This window comes from Catharus ustulatus, unplaced genomic scaffold (assembly GCF_009819885.2).
Source record: "Catharus ustulatus isolate bCatUst1 unplaced genomic scaffold, bCatUst1.pri.v2 scaffold_146_arrow_ctg1, whole genome shotgun sequence".
Taxonomy (NCBI): Eukaryota; Metazoa; Chordata; class Aves; order Passeriformes; family Turdidae; genus Catharus; species Catharus ustulatus.
In genome coordinates, this window is record NW_024879492.1 from 7,720 (window position 1) to 25,191 (window position 17,472).

General features: G+C 52.8%; 1 pseudogene; it reads left to right on the forward strand.

The window, feature by feature from the left end:
• The first annotated feature begins 6,324 nt into the window (after positions 1 to 6,324).
• LOC117011423 lies at positions 6,325 to 8,179 on the forward strand (annotated as a pseudogene).
• Positions 8,180 to 17,472: the final 9,293 nt, after the last annotated feature.

A 17,472-nucleotide genomic window follows, 5' to 3' on the forward strand; every position in this document is an offset into this window, starting at 1 on the left:
ATAAATCAAATTCAGAAGGGGATAACAAACATCTGAATAAATCCTTGATATCCTTGGGTACCATCTCATTAGAACTAAATGTTGCTCTTAAAAATCCTTTAAACATTTCACTGTGTCTACCAAATTCTCTTTGAACCTTACAAATTTCCTTTTTATCTTGGTATGTCAGTGGCTGATATGTTCTCCTGCCATTTCTCCTACCCATATAAATGACAGGAGCCACAGACGGAATCTGAGTTTCCAGATCTAGGGTTTTTGGGATAGGCACTACCCCTCCCCCTGCTCTGGGCTGTGTTATCTGTGTATTCTGTCCCTTTGCAGAGACAGCGTCCTGAGGAATGGGCAGAGCCGAGGGCCTTATCTCAGAGGGAGGTCTTGTAAAACCTGTAAAACCAGTATTCCCACACCCACCCCCACCCCCATCTGTGCTAGCCTGATAGCTTTGGGGAAAGTATTGCGAAACTTGAATAGAGTGAGAATTGCCCTGAATACCCAGGGGCCAGGATGAGTTTAGAGGTGGATTTGAGGGTGGTAGCAGGGGATAAGGAGTATTATGGGAAGAAGAACAATTGAATGCCATGTGGCTGGAGCCATGTTTCAGCAGGAGACACGTGGCTGTTAGCCTGAGTTAGAGAGACAGAGGAGTCAGATTTCTTAGGTGAAGAGGGGATAACACATGCAGAGGGACAGATACAAGAACTGGTTGTCTCTGAAGCAGTTTGCTGTGGCTGGCTGTTATTTTCTGTTTGAAGTAAAAGTTTTCTAATTTGCAAAAATATTGGGATGAACATTAAGGCTTTTTTATCTCCATTTTCGACTTTTAAAGTTAATAAATCTCCAATTTCATTCCAAAATAAAACTGAATTCATATCTTCCAAATTAAGATCAGATCTTTCCATAGACAGCCACTTAGCAAAGCGTTCTAGTTTTCTGTTAGTAATATACACATTTGCAATCTTTAAAAGTTCTCTAATTTGTGAAGCCACGCTCTTTTTCAAATTAGAATGCTGGGAGCCCATATTTCCACAGCAAGTTACTCTAATATCTCACTACAAAGCACAGTTAAAACACAGCAAGAGAAGGTTTGTTAGCTGCCGGCAAAGCTGGCACCTCCCCCCACAGAGAATCACAGGCTGCAGCAAAAACGGCGCCTCTCTTTGAAATCAGCTGTCTGGCGTGATACTGTACACACGGCAGAAACTGTTTCAAGGCGGCCTTGCTACCCCCACCAGTGTCTCCGGCTGCATACAGCTCCAAACCCCCAGGGAGGACGCTGTGCAGCCCAGCTCCCGGCACCTCGATGTTACAGAGAAAGCACCTCAAAATCCCCCTCCCCACGGAGGAAAATTTATACTTACCAATCTGTGCGAAGTACCAAGGAGCTGAAAAACTGTACTTTGTAATCTGTTCCGAAATCTGCTCACCCTTGGGCTGGATGAGTTGTAGATTCCCCCCCTGTAAGCTAGACCTGCTAGAAAGCAAGTTTCACCCACAGGGTAGTTGACTTCCCGTTGGCTTCCTAACCCTTTAAGGGTCACAGCCTCTCACGTGGGTTTTAATTAAAAAAGGTCCACGGGCCAGGCGCCAGATGAAACAGCACTCTGGGGGCCTGGCCCTGTACCTCAAATATCCTGCAGAGCTGGCCTGGGATGCTGTTTCATGTAGAACAGAAGAGATATTAGAGGCTCTTATCCCAGGGTTGGTATTCTGTTTTATTCTTAGGCTTCCATGTGGGCAGAGCGGGAGAGGAGGATAAAGAGGAAGTTCCAATGGAGGGCTCAGGTTTTTAAGGGTCAGGAAAGGGGAGGGGTCAGTCTCGGCTTCTTGCCAATCCCATCGCAGGGGTCAGTCCATTGGTCTTGCAGGGGTTACAGGGTTAAAGGGACATACCATTCTTAAAGCAGCAGGGTACTGGGTTACAACACTAAACTTTGCCTGATAGACCCAATGTTCTGAAAATTCCTTGCATTTTGAATTCCTACACCTAGGTTGCTGTTAGAGCAGAACACTGTAGGCACTGATGACAGGTGGGGACAAACAAGGGGAAGGTGTCTCTGATGTTCAGCAAACCTGGATGTGTTTCAGCAATGCAAAGGGCCAAGGCCTGAGCCCCAGACCCTGCCAAGGCACATCCTGTCCCTCCCTCATTGCTCAGGGCTCTTCCCGGGCACTGGGCTCTGGGGATGTGCAATGCCAAGGGCAGCACCATGGGGCGGCCCCTGCCAGGCTGCTGAGCAGGGACAAGGAGGCAATGAGGCCCCAGCACAGCAAGGCTCACTTGTCCTTTCCTGCTGGCCTCAGGCCCAGGGCCAGCAGCCATGGTCAAAGTGCTGCAGGAGTTGGCTCTGGCAGGGCCTTTCAGCTGCTGCCCATCCCTGTGCCCTGTGCAGCCCAGGCTGTCCTACGGTGTCCCTGCCCTGCCCCTCTGTCCCTGCAGGCTGTCATCATCCCCCGGCTGCCCCACCTGGCTGGCCCCTTCCTTTGCTGACAGCTCTGCGTCCTGCCTGCCTCTGCCTGGCCACACAAAGTCTAGGTCTGCTCCAGACTCCTTCTCTGGAATGTGCTGCACCACAGCCTGCCCTGGCAGGGAAATTCCCTTTTCCTTTTGTCCAATCTGGTACTCCCCAACTGGCCTTGGCATTAATTGTTTCTTTCTCTGGCTGTTGTCTACCATGTCAAAAGGATCCACCATCTCTGAAACCACTCTTCATTCCCTCTCAGGGCTCTCCTCTCCTGTCCTCAGTCTCCACTTCACTGAGCATGGAGCTCCTTTGTCCCTATAGAGTGGTCATGTGCTTGAGGCCTCCAAACCCAACTTGGGAGATGTCTGGGCCCTCTCCAAGTTTTTGGCAAATGGAAACATCCAGCTTCTAGTCCAAGAAAGTCACCAGAGGAACAAGGCCAGTCAGACCTCTCTGTTCTGACTACTTTTGTCTGGGTGCAATCCTTGACTAGATAGAATTTGGGTAGCTAAATCCCAGTTTTGGCTATGGCCCCAAGTCGAGAAGGTCAGTGCTTTTCCTCAGGAAGGAAGGAACAGAGCCCCAGTGTTTGATGGTAGAGGAGATACAGCTAGCAAGATGCCAAGGCCAGGCAGAGCTGTCTGTTCTGGCCGATTTTGTATGGGTTAACCCCTGTATATAGGGAACTTTATAAAGGGAGTACCAATTTCAGCCATGGGCACCTGGAAAGACCAATAGTTCTTTTTCATAGGAAGGAAAGCACAGAGCCCCAGTCCTCCAGGGTTTTATGAGAAGCAGTCTTCAACATGCCAGGATCAGTCAGACCTGTCAGGTCCCCAGACCCCAGGAGGCCCAGCCAGACATGTTCCATGTTGCTTTGGTTCCACGAGGCCCCAGATTTCCAGAATGGTCTCTTAGATCCATGGTACTCTGCAGTGTCACAATGGTCTTCATGGTTCCATGGGGTCCTACAGTGTCACCATGATCTCCACAGGAAGGATACCACGGAGCCCCAGTGTTTAAGGACTTTGGTGAACTGAAGCCTCCAGTAGCCAAGGCCAGACAGAGCTGTCTGTCCTGGCAGCTTTGTCTGGGAACAACACTTTGATTTTCAAAATTTTGAATGTTGAATCCTAATTTCCTCCCTTCTTGCCTGGAGGAAAGGCCATTTATTTTCCTTAGAATGGAAAGCATGCAGCCCCAGTGTTTGGAAGGCAGGTGACAGCCGATCCTCAGGAGGCCAAGGCCAGACAGACCTGTCTGTAATGGCAGCTTTTGTGCAGGAGCAATCTTTGCATCTAGGACCTTTGGAGGTAGAATTCTAATTTCGGCCATGGGTACCTGGAGAAGAAGGATGGTTCCTTTCCATAGGAAGGAAAGCATAGAGCCCCAGTGCTTAAGGCGCAGATGAGCAGTAGCCACCAGAGGCCAAAGACCAGCCAGATCCATCTCTCCTGGTAGCTTTTGTCCAGGACCAATCCTTTGTTACATAGAAATTTGGAGGCAGAATGCCAGATTCAGGCATGAGCACCTGGAGAAGCATGGTTCTTTCCTATAGGAAGGAAACCATGGAACCTGAATATCTCAGGGCAGGTTAGAGGTGGCCACCAGAGGCCAAGGCCAAGCAAAGCAGTCTGTCCTGATATCTTTTGTTTGGGAGAAACTTTTGTGGATAGGAATTTTGGGAGGAAAAGGTCCGAATTAGGCCATGGGTACCTTTGCAGGAGGGATGGTTCTTTTTCATAGGAAGGAAAGCACTGGGTCCTAGCATTTGAAGGCAGGTGAGAGACAGACCTCAGGAAGACAAGGACAGCCAGACTTGTTGGAAATGGCAGCTTTGTCTGGGAACAATTCCTGGATACAGAGAATTTTGGAGGGGGAGTCCCGTTTTGGCCATGGATATTTGAATGGGAAGGACAGTTCTTTTCCTTTTGAAGGAAAGCCCAGATCCCCGGAGTTTAAGAGGCACATGAGAAGAGATGCTCAAGAGGCCCAGGGCAGTTGGACCTGTCAGGTCAAGCCAACCAGACCTGTTACCTGTTCCCTTGGATCCATGGGGCCCTGCAGTGTCACATTGGTAGTATCGTATTGGATCGTTGGTTCTATGAGGCCCAGCTGTGTCACACTGGCCTTTTGTTTCCATGGGGCCCCACAGTGTCACAATGGTCCCTTGTTTCCATGAGCCCTTGCAGTGTCTCAGGACTCTCCTTGGTGTTGCAGTATCACAATGGACCCTTGGTTCCATGGGAATTCACAATGGCAGAAGGGTCTCCTTGGCTCCATGAGGCCCTGCAGAGCCCCTTGATTCAACGAGGCTTCAAAGTGTCATCAAGGCCTCCAGGATTCCATGAGGCCCCACAGTGTCACAATGGACCTTTGGTTCAATGGGGTCCAGCACTGTCACATGAATTCTTATTTCCATGGGGCCCTGTAGTGTCACAATGGACTTCTTGGTTCCATGGGGCCACACAGTGTCCCAGTGGCCCCCTTGTTCAGTGACGGCTGTAATGACTTAAGATTTTAGCCTCTATAAATTTCAAATCCTTTACTGCATTAGGGCATAACTCTGAACACCATATAAAGCGTTAGCTAACTGTCTTCACAATTTGGTCGGACAAAACAATTCCTCGTAAACTGAAAAACTTGTCACCACCGTCTGTCTTGGGTGTAGCCTCTGGGAGGCTTTGGACTGCCAAGTGTGTTGCTTATATTAAGTCACTACATATTACAATTTACCCATTTCCAGTAAACCCACCCCAAGTTCCCAGATTCACTCCTTATTTTCTCTGTCACTGCATCCTTAAGTCAGATGTCTTCCTCTTCTGTTACAACCATGCTTACTGGAAAGCAGCCCATAAATGCCTTGTTCTGGTGCTAGAAGTACACAGACCAGGTAAAAAATTGAATTAAACATTTTGGTGTCAAGGTATAGACTTTGTGTGGCCAGGCAGAGGCAGGCAGGACGCAGAGCTGTCAGCAAAGGAAGGGGCCAGCCAGGTGGGGCAGCTGGGGGATGACGACAGCCTGCAGGGACAGAGGCGCAGGGCAGGGACACCGTAGGACAGCCTGGGCTGCACAGGGCACAGGGATGGGCAGCAGCTGAAAGGCCCTGCCAGAGCCAACTCCTGCAGCACTTTGGCCATGGCTGCTGGCCCTGGGCCTGAGGCCAGCAGGAAAGGACAAGTGAGCCTTGCTGTGCTGGGGCCTCATTGCCTCCTTGTCCCTGCTCAGCAGCCTGGCAGGGGCCGCCCCATGGTGCTGCCCTTGGCATTGCACATCCCCAGAGCCCAGTGCCCTGGGAAGAGCCCTGAGCAATGAGGGAGGGACAGGATGTGCCTTGCCAGGGGTTGGGGCTCAGGCCTTGGCCCTTTGCATTGCTGAAACACATCCAGGTTTGCTCAGCATCGGAGATACCTTTCCCTTCTTTGTCCCCTCCTGTCATCTCTGCCTCCAGTGTTCGGCTCTAACTGGAACTTGGGGACACATTCTCAGTTGTGTTCCTCAATGGGACCCATTAAAAGTTCAAGAAACTTAAGAGTTTCAATTTAACTTTAAGTTCTTGAGAAGTTTTTTGAGCACACTCTTGGGGACTGAATCTGATGCAAACAGCACCAAAGCCCTGAGAGGGTCATTAAAGTCCTTGTGCTGTGTCTGTGCTGCTGAGCTGGGCCTGGCTCCTGGCACAGAGGGCCATCCTGGTAACCAAGAAGAGCATAAAAAACACATTTCTCTTGATGAACAGTTCTTCTCCCAGCTCAGCCGAGCTAGGACGCTGCCTGCAGCCAGCCCAGGCACAGCACAGAGACACAGAGAGCTTCAATCAGTCAGGGTTGGGAAGATACTCGGAAGTGACTGAGGCAGAATCACTCCCAGCCCTTGACACAGGAAGCCTCTGGCTGCAGGACAATGCAGCTGCAGCTCCTGCAGTGATCTCCTAAAGCTGGAACATCCCAATGCCTATAGACTCTGTGAGTACATTCTCTAATTCTCTCTTGTGCAGAGCAGCCAGGGGTGCCCAGGGCTGTCCTGCAGAGCAGGGTCCTGCAGCCCAGGGTGCTGTGCTGGGGCAGGGACTCTGCTGCCTGCCAGGGACAGCTCTCAGCCAGCCCTGGGAGCTGCTCACAGCACTGGGGAACAAGGTCTGGGTGGAAGGGGACAGCTGGTAAGGCTTGGAAGTGTTCTTGTTTGGTGAGGACGCTGCATTGTTCAGGGTTGCATGACATTTAACTCCAGAGCATTTCCAAGTAGATTTTACAGGGAGCACAGCGAGACAGGAGTTAAATACAAGGAAAAATTCTGCTATTTTAATCTACTGCTTTGGGTTGCCTGCATGGGAAATTGCACACAGATATTCATCTCTCAGTTCAGGTCAAGAAAAATAAATAAAAAAATCTCTCATATCTCAATAAACCATGCATTGCTAGAAATCAGATCAGGGCCCCTCACAGGAAGCATCAGTGTTGTTTTTCCAGCCTCCTCAGGGTTGCTCTGAGGTTGCCATCGCTGCAGAGGCAGAGCTGGCCCTGGGCAGTGCCCTGTGCTGGGAGGGGTCTGCAGGGCAGGGCTGAGCCCCCAGGGCTGGGTTGGGCTCTGGCAGCACTGGCAGGGCCCAGCCCTGGGACAGGGAAGCAGCTGCTGGCAGGGACAGCTCCAGGCAGCAGAGCCTGGGCAGGCAGTGGGGGGAAAGTGCCACCAAGATGGACTGGGATATTTCAAGTCCTCTCCAAACCAAACTATTCCATTATTACTTTTCTTACAGATCCCCATGCCAAGACACAGCAAATGTCCAACAGCAGCTCCATCAGCCACTTCCTCCTGCTGGCACTGGCAGACACGCGGCAGCTGCAGCTCCTGCACTTCTGCCTCTTCCTGGCCATCTCCCTGGCTGCCCTCCTGGGCAACGGCCTCATCATCAGTGCCGTAGCCTGCGGCCACCACCTGCACACCCCCATGTTCTTCTTCCTGCTCAACCTGGCCCTCACTGACCTGGGCTGCATCTGCACCACTGTCCCCAAAGCCATGCACAATTCCCTCTGGGACACCAGGAACATCTCCTACTCAGGATGTGCTGCACAGGCCTTTTTCTTTCTGTTCTTCATTGGAACAGAGTATTTCCTCCTGACCAGTCATGTGCTACGACCGCTACGTGTCCATCTGCAAACCCCTGCACTACGGGACCCTCCTGGGCAGCAGAGCTTGTGCCCACATGGCAGCAGCTGCCTGGGCCAGTGCCTTTCTCAATGCTCTGCTGCACACAGCCAATACATTTTCCCTGCCCCTGTGCCAGGGCAATGCCCTGGGCCAGTTCTTCTGTGAAATCCCACAGATCCTCAACTCTTCCTGCTCCAAATCCTACCTCAGGGAACTTGGGCTGATTGGAATTAGTGTCTATTTAGGACTTGGCTGTTTTGTGTTCATTGTTTTCTCCTATGTGCAGATCTTCAGAGCTGTGCTGAGGATCCCCTCTGAGCATGGACGGCACAAAGCCTTTTCCACCTGCCTCCCTCACCTGGCCGTGGTCTCCCTGTTTGTCAGCACTGCAGTGTTTGCCTACCTGAAGCCCCCCTCCATCTCTTCCCCATCACTGGATCTGTCCCTGTCAGTTCTGTACTCAGTGGTGCCTCCAGCTCTGAACCCCCTCATCTACAGCCTGAGGAACCAGGAAGCTCAAGAATGCAGTGTGGAGAATGGTCACTCTATGGTATCAGAAACATTAAACTGCTTGCCAGGTTCTGCAAATCATCTTAAGAAAAGTAATCTTTATTGTCAGTGTTGGTTTAGTTGATGGTTTGTTCTTTATTCTCCTTTGTTTTAGTTTTAATATTTTCAAGAAAGAAATTTCATTCCCTTTGCCATATCACATTTTGTGTTTTTGCACCTTCACTGTGATCCAAAGACTGTGTCAATGAAGAACTGTGCTCTCAATCACTTAAAAAAGAATAAACCATCTCCCAGCAAAGTTTTCTCCAGAGATTGCCCCTTTTGTTCCCTTCTCTGGAGCTGCAGCAGCAATGTCTGTGTGCAGAGCTGGGGCAGATCAGTGCTGGCACAGCAGCTGTGCCCAGCAGCAGCAGCACTTGGTGTTGCCAGTGCTGCTCCCGTGCCACTGCCCCGCTGCCCTCCTGCCCCTCGTGTTGCTGCAGGGCCTGAGTGCTCTCGGGGCCGGGCACAGCCCTGGGGGTGGCAGTGCCGGGGCTGCAGCAGGGACAGGCCATGGGCACTGCTGGGGCAGCGCTGACGCCTCAGGGCAGGGCCTGGGGGCTCGAGGCTCCTTGCCCAGGCTCTCTCCAGAACACTTGGCCAGGCCAATGCTGAGCAGAGAAAACCCCCAGGGTGAGCAGCCCCAGGCTGGCCGTGGGCAGGCTGGGGGCAAACAGCATGGCTGGTGCTCTGCAAGGTCCCTGCAAGGGGGAGACCCTGGGAAGGAGCAGCAGAGCAGGGGCTGATCCATCCCCACTGCGCTGGACACCCCAGGGCAGCGTCCCAGAGCGTCCTCATGCACCTGCCAACAACATCCCCCCTCTGCAGCCCTGGCCTCTCCCCCAGCTCACAGAGGTGCCGCATCCTTGCAGGCACAGACACGGCAGCACTGGCTCAGGAGCCCCTGTTTGCATTGCCCAGAGCAGGCGTCAGCACCCCCATGGTGCTGCTGTGGGGAGATGGAGCTGAGTGAGCACAAATGCCATCAGCCCCTGGGGCCAGCAAGGGCTGGGGGATGGGAGGGAAACCACTCAGGTTTGTTGTGGCCTCTGAAGTCAGCCAGAAAGTTTGTTCCCATGAGCTGTGAGTTTCCTGTCCCACTGCAGACATTGTTGCTCAGAGCAGGGCTGCCTGAAAGCCACCCCCAAACTGTTGCCTGACCATTTCATTTGCTTAACTTCGCTTTCTTTACTCTTCCCTGGTCCAGATTTCTTCCTCTTGTTTATCCCTGTCCCTGCCCTGCAAACAGCCCATCCCTGTTTGGCCTTTCCTCTCTGGCCCCACTCCCAATTTCAGTTCCTGAGTTGGCACCATGGGAACGTCCCTTGGGGAGCAGGATCATCCTACAAGTGCTTCAGGAATTGTCTGCAGGGTCCTGCAGTGCCTCGTGCTGCTCCCTTGCCAGAGGCACCAGCAGGCCAGGGGGGCACATCTGGGCTGGTGTGTCTGGGTGTGGGACTCCCTGTTCTGGGCAATGAGGAGGGGCTGGAGAGGCTCTGCAGGACTGACAGGATGGGCTTTGGGGCCTGTGTGGAGAAACTGAGGGACCTGGGCTGCTGGACCTTCTGAAGAGGAGGCCCAGGGCTCATTCTGCAACTGCTCCAAGGGTGGTTTCAGAGAAACACAGAATCAGCAGAGCTGGAAAAGACCTTGGAGATCATCATGTCCAACCTGTGCCCTGACACCACCTTGTTTTCCCTGAGCCTGCTCTTCTCCAGGATAAACAACCCCAGCTCCCTCAGTCACTCCTCACAGGACTTCTGTTCCAGACCCCTCACCAGCCTTGTTACCCTTCTCTAGACACGTTCCTGCTCCTCCACATCCCTCCTAAATTAGCGGGTCCAGAACTGGACAAAGCACTCGAGGTGCTGCTGAACCAGTGCCGAGTACAGAGGAAGAATCACTGCCCTGATCTTGCTGGCCACACCATTCCTGATCCAGGCCAGGAGCTATTGGCCTTCTTGGCCACCTGGGCACACTGCTGGCTCATGTCCAGCCTGCTGTGCATCAGTGCCCCCAGCTCCATTTCTGTCTGGTCACTGTCCAAGCCACTCTGTCCCCAGCCTGTAGCACTGCAGGATTTGTTGTTTACTCAGAGTAAGACCCAGCACCTGGTCATCTCAAACCTCACCTTGTTGGATTTGGGCCTTGGATCCAGCCTGTCCAGGTCCCGGTGCAGGGCCCTACTACCCTCCAGCAGATCCACACTCAAAGCCACCTTGCTGTCACCACCGCTCCATGAGGCCCTGGAGTGTCACAATGGCCTGCGTCATTCCATGAGGCCTCCCAGTGTCACAATGGGCCTTTGGTTCCATTGAACTCCTTGGTGTCACAAAGTCCCTTGGCTCTTTGGGCCCCAGAGTGTCTCAACTGGTCATTGGTTCCATGAGGTCTCACAGTGCAGCAGTGCTCTCCTTGGTTCCACAGTGTCACCACGGCCTCTTGGTCCCAAGGGGCACCACGGTCTCAAATGTTTCCTTCATTCCAGGAGTCCCTGAGGAGCAACACTGGCCCCTTGGTTCCATGGGGCCCTGCAGTATCACAATGACCCCATCATTAAACAAGGTCCTGCTCTGTCACAATGCTCTGCATGGTCCCACAAGGCCCTGCAGTGTCACAGTGACCTCTTGGTTCCATGAGGCCTCTGAGTGCCACCATGAATTCCTTGGTGCTGCAGTGTCACAATGGAGCCCTGGCTCCACAAGATCCTGCAGTGTCACAATGGACCCTTGGTTCCATGGAGCACCACAGTGTCACAATTTTCCCCTTAGTTCCAAGAGTCCTTGCAATGGAACAATGGCTCCTTGATTCCACTGGGCCCCAGGCTCTCACAAGGCTCTCCTTGGTTCCACAGTGGCACAATGGCCCCTTGGTTCCACAAGGCCCTGCAGTGTCACAGTGGCCTCTGTGGTTCCATGAGGACCCAGAGTGTCACAATGGACTCCCTGCTTCCATGTAGCCCCACAGTGTCATAATGTTCTTCGTAAACTGGGAGCCCAGAACTGGACACAGCACTCAAGGTGCTGCCCAACCAGTGCCGGCAACAGGGGAAGAATCACTACCCTGGTCCTGCTGGCCACACCATTCCTGATCCATGGGAGTCCCAGGGGTTGGATAAGGAAAATGGTGGGGAAGGAGTGGGGACAAAGTGTTACTGATTGTCAGCCAAGAAGGGTCTTGATTTTCATGTCTATTCAGACTGCATTAGAAGGTGCTAGGGGGTCAGTATTAATTGTACATTGCTGATATCAATCTATAAACTGGAAAAGAAAACTTAACCAGAGAAAAAGTTTTCTCTGCATTGTTTTCAATATAAAATAGTCACTTTAGATAGACTTCTGAATTGTGTCCAATTAACCACAGAAGAATTGAAAATTTAAATTATTCTCAGAGGCTTTTTTTGTTCTGGTGTTTGATCAAATATTTATGGGCCTTTCTCACTGAATTCTTGATCTGAAGAGCTCAAGAAAAAAGAGGCCTCTGGAGTCATGAAATTCATCAGTATCCACCAAGTGGCTGAGGATTCATCCTCATCAGAGCAGGAATGAACAGAGATAGGCACAGCTGACCCACTGACCACCACCTGACTGGACACACCCACTGACCACACTCACTAAGCTCAGCCACTGACCACACCCCAATGCCCACAATAAACTGACCACACATAATGTCCACACCCACTGGTCACTCCAATGACAACCAGCACTGACCACACCGTATTCACCACTCTGATGACCACACCCATCATCCACACATACTGTCCACAGCCACTGACAAAACCTCAATGACCAATCCTATCACCACCCCCACTGACCACACCCACTTCCCACTCAACTAACTGCAATCACTGACCAGACCCTCTGACCACAGCCAGTGACCACACTCACAGACCACCTCCACTGACCACCCCTAATTACTGCGTCCCACTGACCACATCCAATGACCACACCCCAATGACTAGCCAACTGACCACACTCACTGACTGCACTCACTGCCCACTGACCATAACTTGACTTACCTCATGCCACTGACCGCACCAATGACCACACCCACTGACCTCATTGACTGACCACATGCCACTGACCACCCTCAGTAACTGCAACAAATAGTCATACCCCACTGACCACAACCTCTGACCACACCCCAATTAAAACCCAAGTGACCATATCCACTGACCACTCCCAGTGACCGCTTCCCACTGACTACAACCAGTGACCACACCCCCACTGACCACCCAAACTGACCACATCCACTGAACACACTCACTGATCACTTCCCACCAACCTCTCCCACTGACCACACCCAATGACCTCTCTGAACTGACCATACCCACTGACTACCGCCACTGACCACACCCACCAACCACACCCACTGATCACACCCACTGACAACACCTCAATGACCAGCCAAGTGACCATGCACCCACTGATCACGCCCCACTGAATTCCCCCACCGATCACACCCACAGGCCACATCCACTGACCACACCAAAAACCACATTCCTTGACAACCCAAATGACCACCCCCACCTGACTACTCAACTGACCACATTCACAGACCACACCCGCTGACTGCAGCCAGTGACCGCACCCACTGACCAGACTCACAGATCACCTCTGCTGACCACACCCCAATGACCACAGCCCACTGCCCACACCCACTGACCACACCCAGTAATGGCACCAACTGGCCATACCCCACTGACCACAACCAATTAAAACCCAACTGACTACAACCAATGACTCTAGCCACTCACCACATCCCCACTGACCACCTGCATTGACCACTTCCCAATGATCTCTCTGACTTACCACATCCACTGACCATAATCCACTGACTTCACCCAACTGAACAAACTGACTAACCACCCAACTGACCATACCCTGACTGACCATGCACTGCTGACCACACCCACTGACTGCACCCACTGACCGCACCAACCGACCACTCCCAATGACCCCCAGTTGACTGTACTGCCACTAATCACACCCACTGACCACACTCCAATGATGACCTAACTGACCACATCCACTGACTAGAACCACTAACTACAACCCCACAGACCACACCCACCGACCACATCCACTGACCATAAACCCACTGACCACACCAACTGACCATACCCCCACTGAACATCCCCACTGACTACACCCACAGACCACACCCACTGACCATACCAATGACCACACTCACTGACCACCCAACAGACAACCCAACAGACCATCCCCAACCAACTAGCCAACTGACCATAGTTACTGACCACACCCACTGATTTCACCCAGTGACCAAACCCAATTGAACAACCCAATGATCACCCCCACTGACCACACCCAATGACCACACCCCCTAACCACCTTAGTGACCACTCCCACCTGACTACCAGTAAGGGTCGGTCCAAATATTGCCCGATTCTGCCTCACAATCATTGTCAGAGACTTAGACCCTGAGACCCCTACCACGTGCTCTGGGCAGGAGCCACCGAGTCTGGCCAAGGTGGATGCTTGCCAATGGACTGAGTTCGGGTGTGTGCTGTACTGTCATGGTACACTACGCTCAGGCAGGTGCAGGCTGAACTGTACTTTCTGCACCTGAGCAATAGGCCTTACACACAATAGTCCATAAATCTTCCCACCTTTTGGCCAGCGGCCCTTCGCTTTGGAAAATGACTATAAAATTATTACTCTCAGAAGAGACCTTTGAGACTTCTTTCTCCCCACGGATGGAAGACATCGATGGATGTCCCATCTGTTGGTAGCTATTCCCCCTATTTCTCTCTTTCTCTCTCTGTCTCTGTCTCTCTGTGTCTCTCTCTCTCTCTCTACTTCATCATCTTTATCTCTCTCCTTCTCACCATTACCCCAAAACTGAGTTTTTTGCCCTCAATAAACTGCTTTGAGGCTTGCTGCTGAACAAAACCTTAGTCTCTCGCTGTTGTCTTTTGCACCCTGTGGTCGAATGAACCATCACGACCCCCGCTCAGGTTGTGCGGACAGTGACACTACCCAACTGACCACATGCACTGATGACGTCCACTGACCAAACTCACTGACCACCTCCACTGACCACATCCCAATGACCACACCCACTGTGCAGACACCAATTCACACACCCCACTGACCACACCTGCTGACAACACAACTGACCACACCACTGCTCAACACACACTCTGGCCTATACCCATTGCCCAAGACCAGTGACCACACCCCACTGACCGCCCCTACTGACCACACCCCACTGACCACCCCTACTGACCACAACCACTGACAATACCCCACTGACCACACCCACTGCACAGACACTAATGCCCAGACCCCAATGACCACACCCACTGACCACACAACTGACCACTCTGACCCTGACCACAATCACTGAGCACATCACACTGACTGCTCCCACTGACCAAACCAACTGACCACTCCAAATGGCCACAGCCACTGACCTCAACCCACTGACCACATCCACTGACCACACCCAGTGAACGCACTCATTGCCAAGACACCAATGCCCACACCCCAATGACCACACCCACTGCCTACCCAACTGACAATACCCCCACTGACCACACCTCACTGACAAACCCAATGACCACCCACACTGACCACACCCAACTGCCCATGCCTAATGACCACCCACACTGACCATAACCACTGACCACACTACCAACAAACCAACTGACCATACCCCCACTGACCACCCCCATTGATCACACCCACTGACCACACCTTACTGAGTTCTCACACCGACCACACCCACTGCCCACACCAATTTATCACCCCCAGACTGACCATACCCACTGACCACATCCACTGACCACCCCAATGACTACACCCACTGACTGCACCCTCTGACCACACCAACTGACCACATGTCACTGACCATCCCCACTAACACACCAACTGGCCATTCCCCCTCTGACCACAACCACTGACCACACCCCAATTAAAACCCTACTGACTGTAGTCACTGATCACACCCACTGACCACTTCCCAGTTTCTACCAAACTGACCACATTCACTGACCACACTCACAGACCACCTCCACTGACCACACCCACTGACTGCACTCACTGACCATCCCCATCGACCACAATCACAGACCACACACCAAATGACCACACCCACACTCCCACTCCCACTGACCACACCTAAGTGATCATGCCCACTGACCACACTCCACTGTCCATATGCACACACCATTCTGGCTGACCTCACTCAACTGACTCCACCACCTGACTACAGCCCACTCACGATCCAAATGACCTCCACTGATCACACCCACTGAACACATCCACTGACCACACCCCAATGACCACACACTCACTGCTATCACTGACTGACCACCTAACTGACCCCATCCCCAAGGACCACATCCACTGATCACACCCCACTGACTACCCAACTTACCACACTCACTTCCCACACCCACCAACTATATCCACTGACCACACTCACTGACTGCACTCCACTCCCCTCCTTAATGACCACACCTGCTGGCAACACCCAGTAACCATGAAACACTAATCTTAAAGAAATTAGGATTTTAGTTAAAAGTTAAAAGTTAAAAGAAACTGGGCTTGAGATAGTTATCTGAAACTTAAATAATTAATTGCCTGTCAATTTATGTTTGCTTAGCTCTGCTTGCAATGGGAAAGGATGAAACTAGTAGTCCAAAGAACACAAACAATTGCAACCAGAAACTCATTCTTTGCAAAACTGGAGTTACCCCAAAAGCCATTTGTATTGTCATTAATAGAAAAGGTCAGGGCGAGGAAGACTCGCCTTACTTCCTCCTTCTAAGACCCCTCCCCACAAAAACAATCCCAGACATAATTCAAGAAGCCAACCACTCATGCTTAATAGCTATTCAAGCTAATTACCATAGGAAGCAGGGATGGGAGGGGCTGGTATTATGAATATATATTTGTTTAAACCTTTTGTCAATAAATAGACTCTGTGACCACCTGTAATTTTGCAGTGCATATTAGGGGGCTACCCCATGCTGCTGCCCAGCACTGAATAAACATACCCTTTCTAACTTTAAATTTTTAGAGAGTCTTTTGTCCTCACAGTTGAGTATTGGTATTAGACCAATACTCATAGTTTGGCAAATCAGTGATCTTTCAGAGCCCTGGGTACAAGAGACAGTGTGACGTTTCAGGGCCCCATGGATTCAAAGGAACAGGTAACAGGTCTTGTTGGCTTTGGCTGACTGATCCAAATGCCCTTGGCATGTCAAGGGTCTCTTCTCATGTACCCCTGAAACACTGGGGCTTTGGGCTTTCCATAATGTGCCAAAGAAGTGTCCTTCTCCTCTAGGTGCCCATGGCCAAAGTGGGATTCTGCCTCCAAAATTCCACACATTCAGAGATTACAGTAATTTCACGAATACAAGCCGCAGCAATTTGACAAAAATTTTGGTGGAAACCCGGAAGTGCGGCTAATAGTCGGGTGCGGCTAATATATTAATAATTTTCTGACATTTACAACCCCAGACGTGCCAGCCAGAGTGCCGAGCCAAGCACCGGCCAGTAAAAGCCGGCATTTCGCAATTGTTACAGTGTTACCGTGTTTCCCTGGCTCCCTGCAGGCAGCACGGGGGGTGGGGAGAGAGGCGGGAGAGCTCTCTTCCCTCCTCTGCCGCAGCCCAGGGGAGGAGGGGGGGGGGCGCCGCCATTGCCGCGGCCCGGGGAGCCGACGGGGGGGGGGGGGCGCCGCCATTGCCGCGGCCCGGGGAGCCGACGGGGGGGCCGCGCCGCCATTGCCGCGGCTCGGGGAGGACGCGGGGGGGGCCGCGCCGCCATTGCCGCGGCCCGGGGAGCCGACGGGGGGGCCGCGCTGCCATTGCCGCGGCCTGGGGAGCCGACGGGGGGGGGCGCCGCCATTGCCGCGGCTCCGGGAGCCGACGGGAGCCCTGCGCAGCCATTGCCGCGGCCCGGGGAGGATGGGGGAAGTGCGCGCCGCCATTGCCGCGTCTCGGGGAGCCGGCGGGAGCCCCGCGCCGCCATTGCCGCGGCTCGGGGAGGAGGCGGGGTGCTTTGTCCGCGCCCGCCGCTGGCGCCACGGGCGCGGGAAAGCTCCGTCCCCGCCCGCCGCCGCTGCCGTAGGAGCGGGGGAAGCTCCGTCCCTGCCTGCCACCGCGGGGCAGCGCCGACCCGGGGTGACCGAGCCCAGTGGCAGCGGCGGCCGGCCCCGAGCGGCAGCACCAGGCTGGGCCACCTGGCCCCGTCAGCGGCCCCTAGCGGGCCGAGCCTGCACAGCCTTAGCTCAGCCAGTAAACCCCGCCCTCCCGCGGTTCTGTTACTAATTGCAC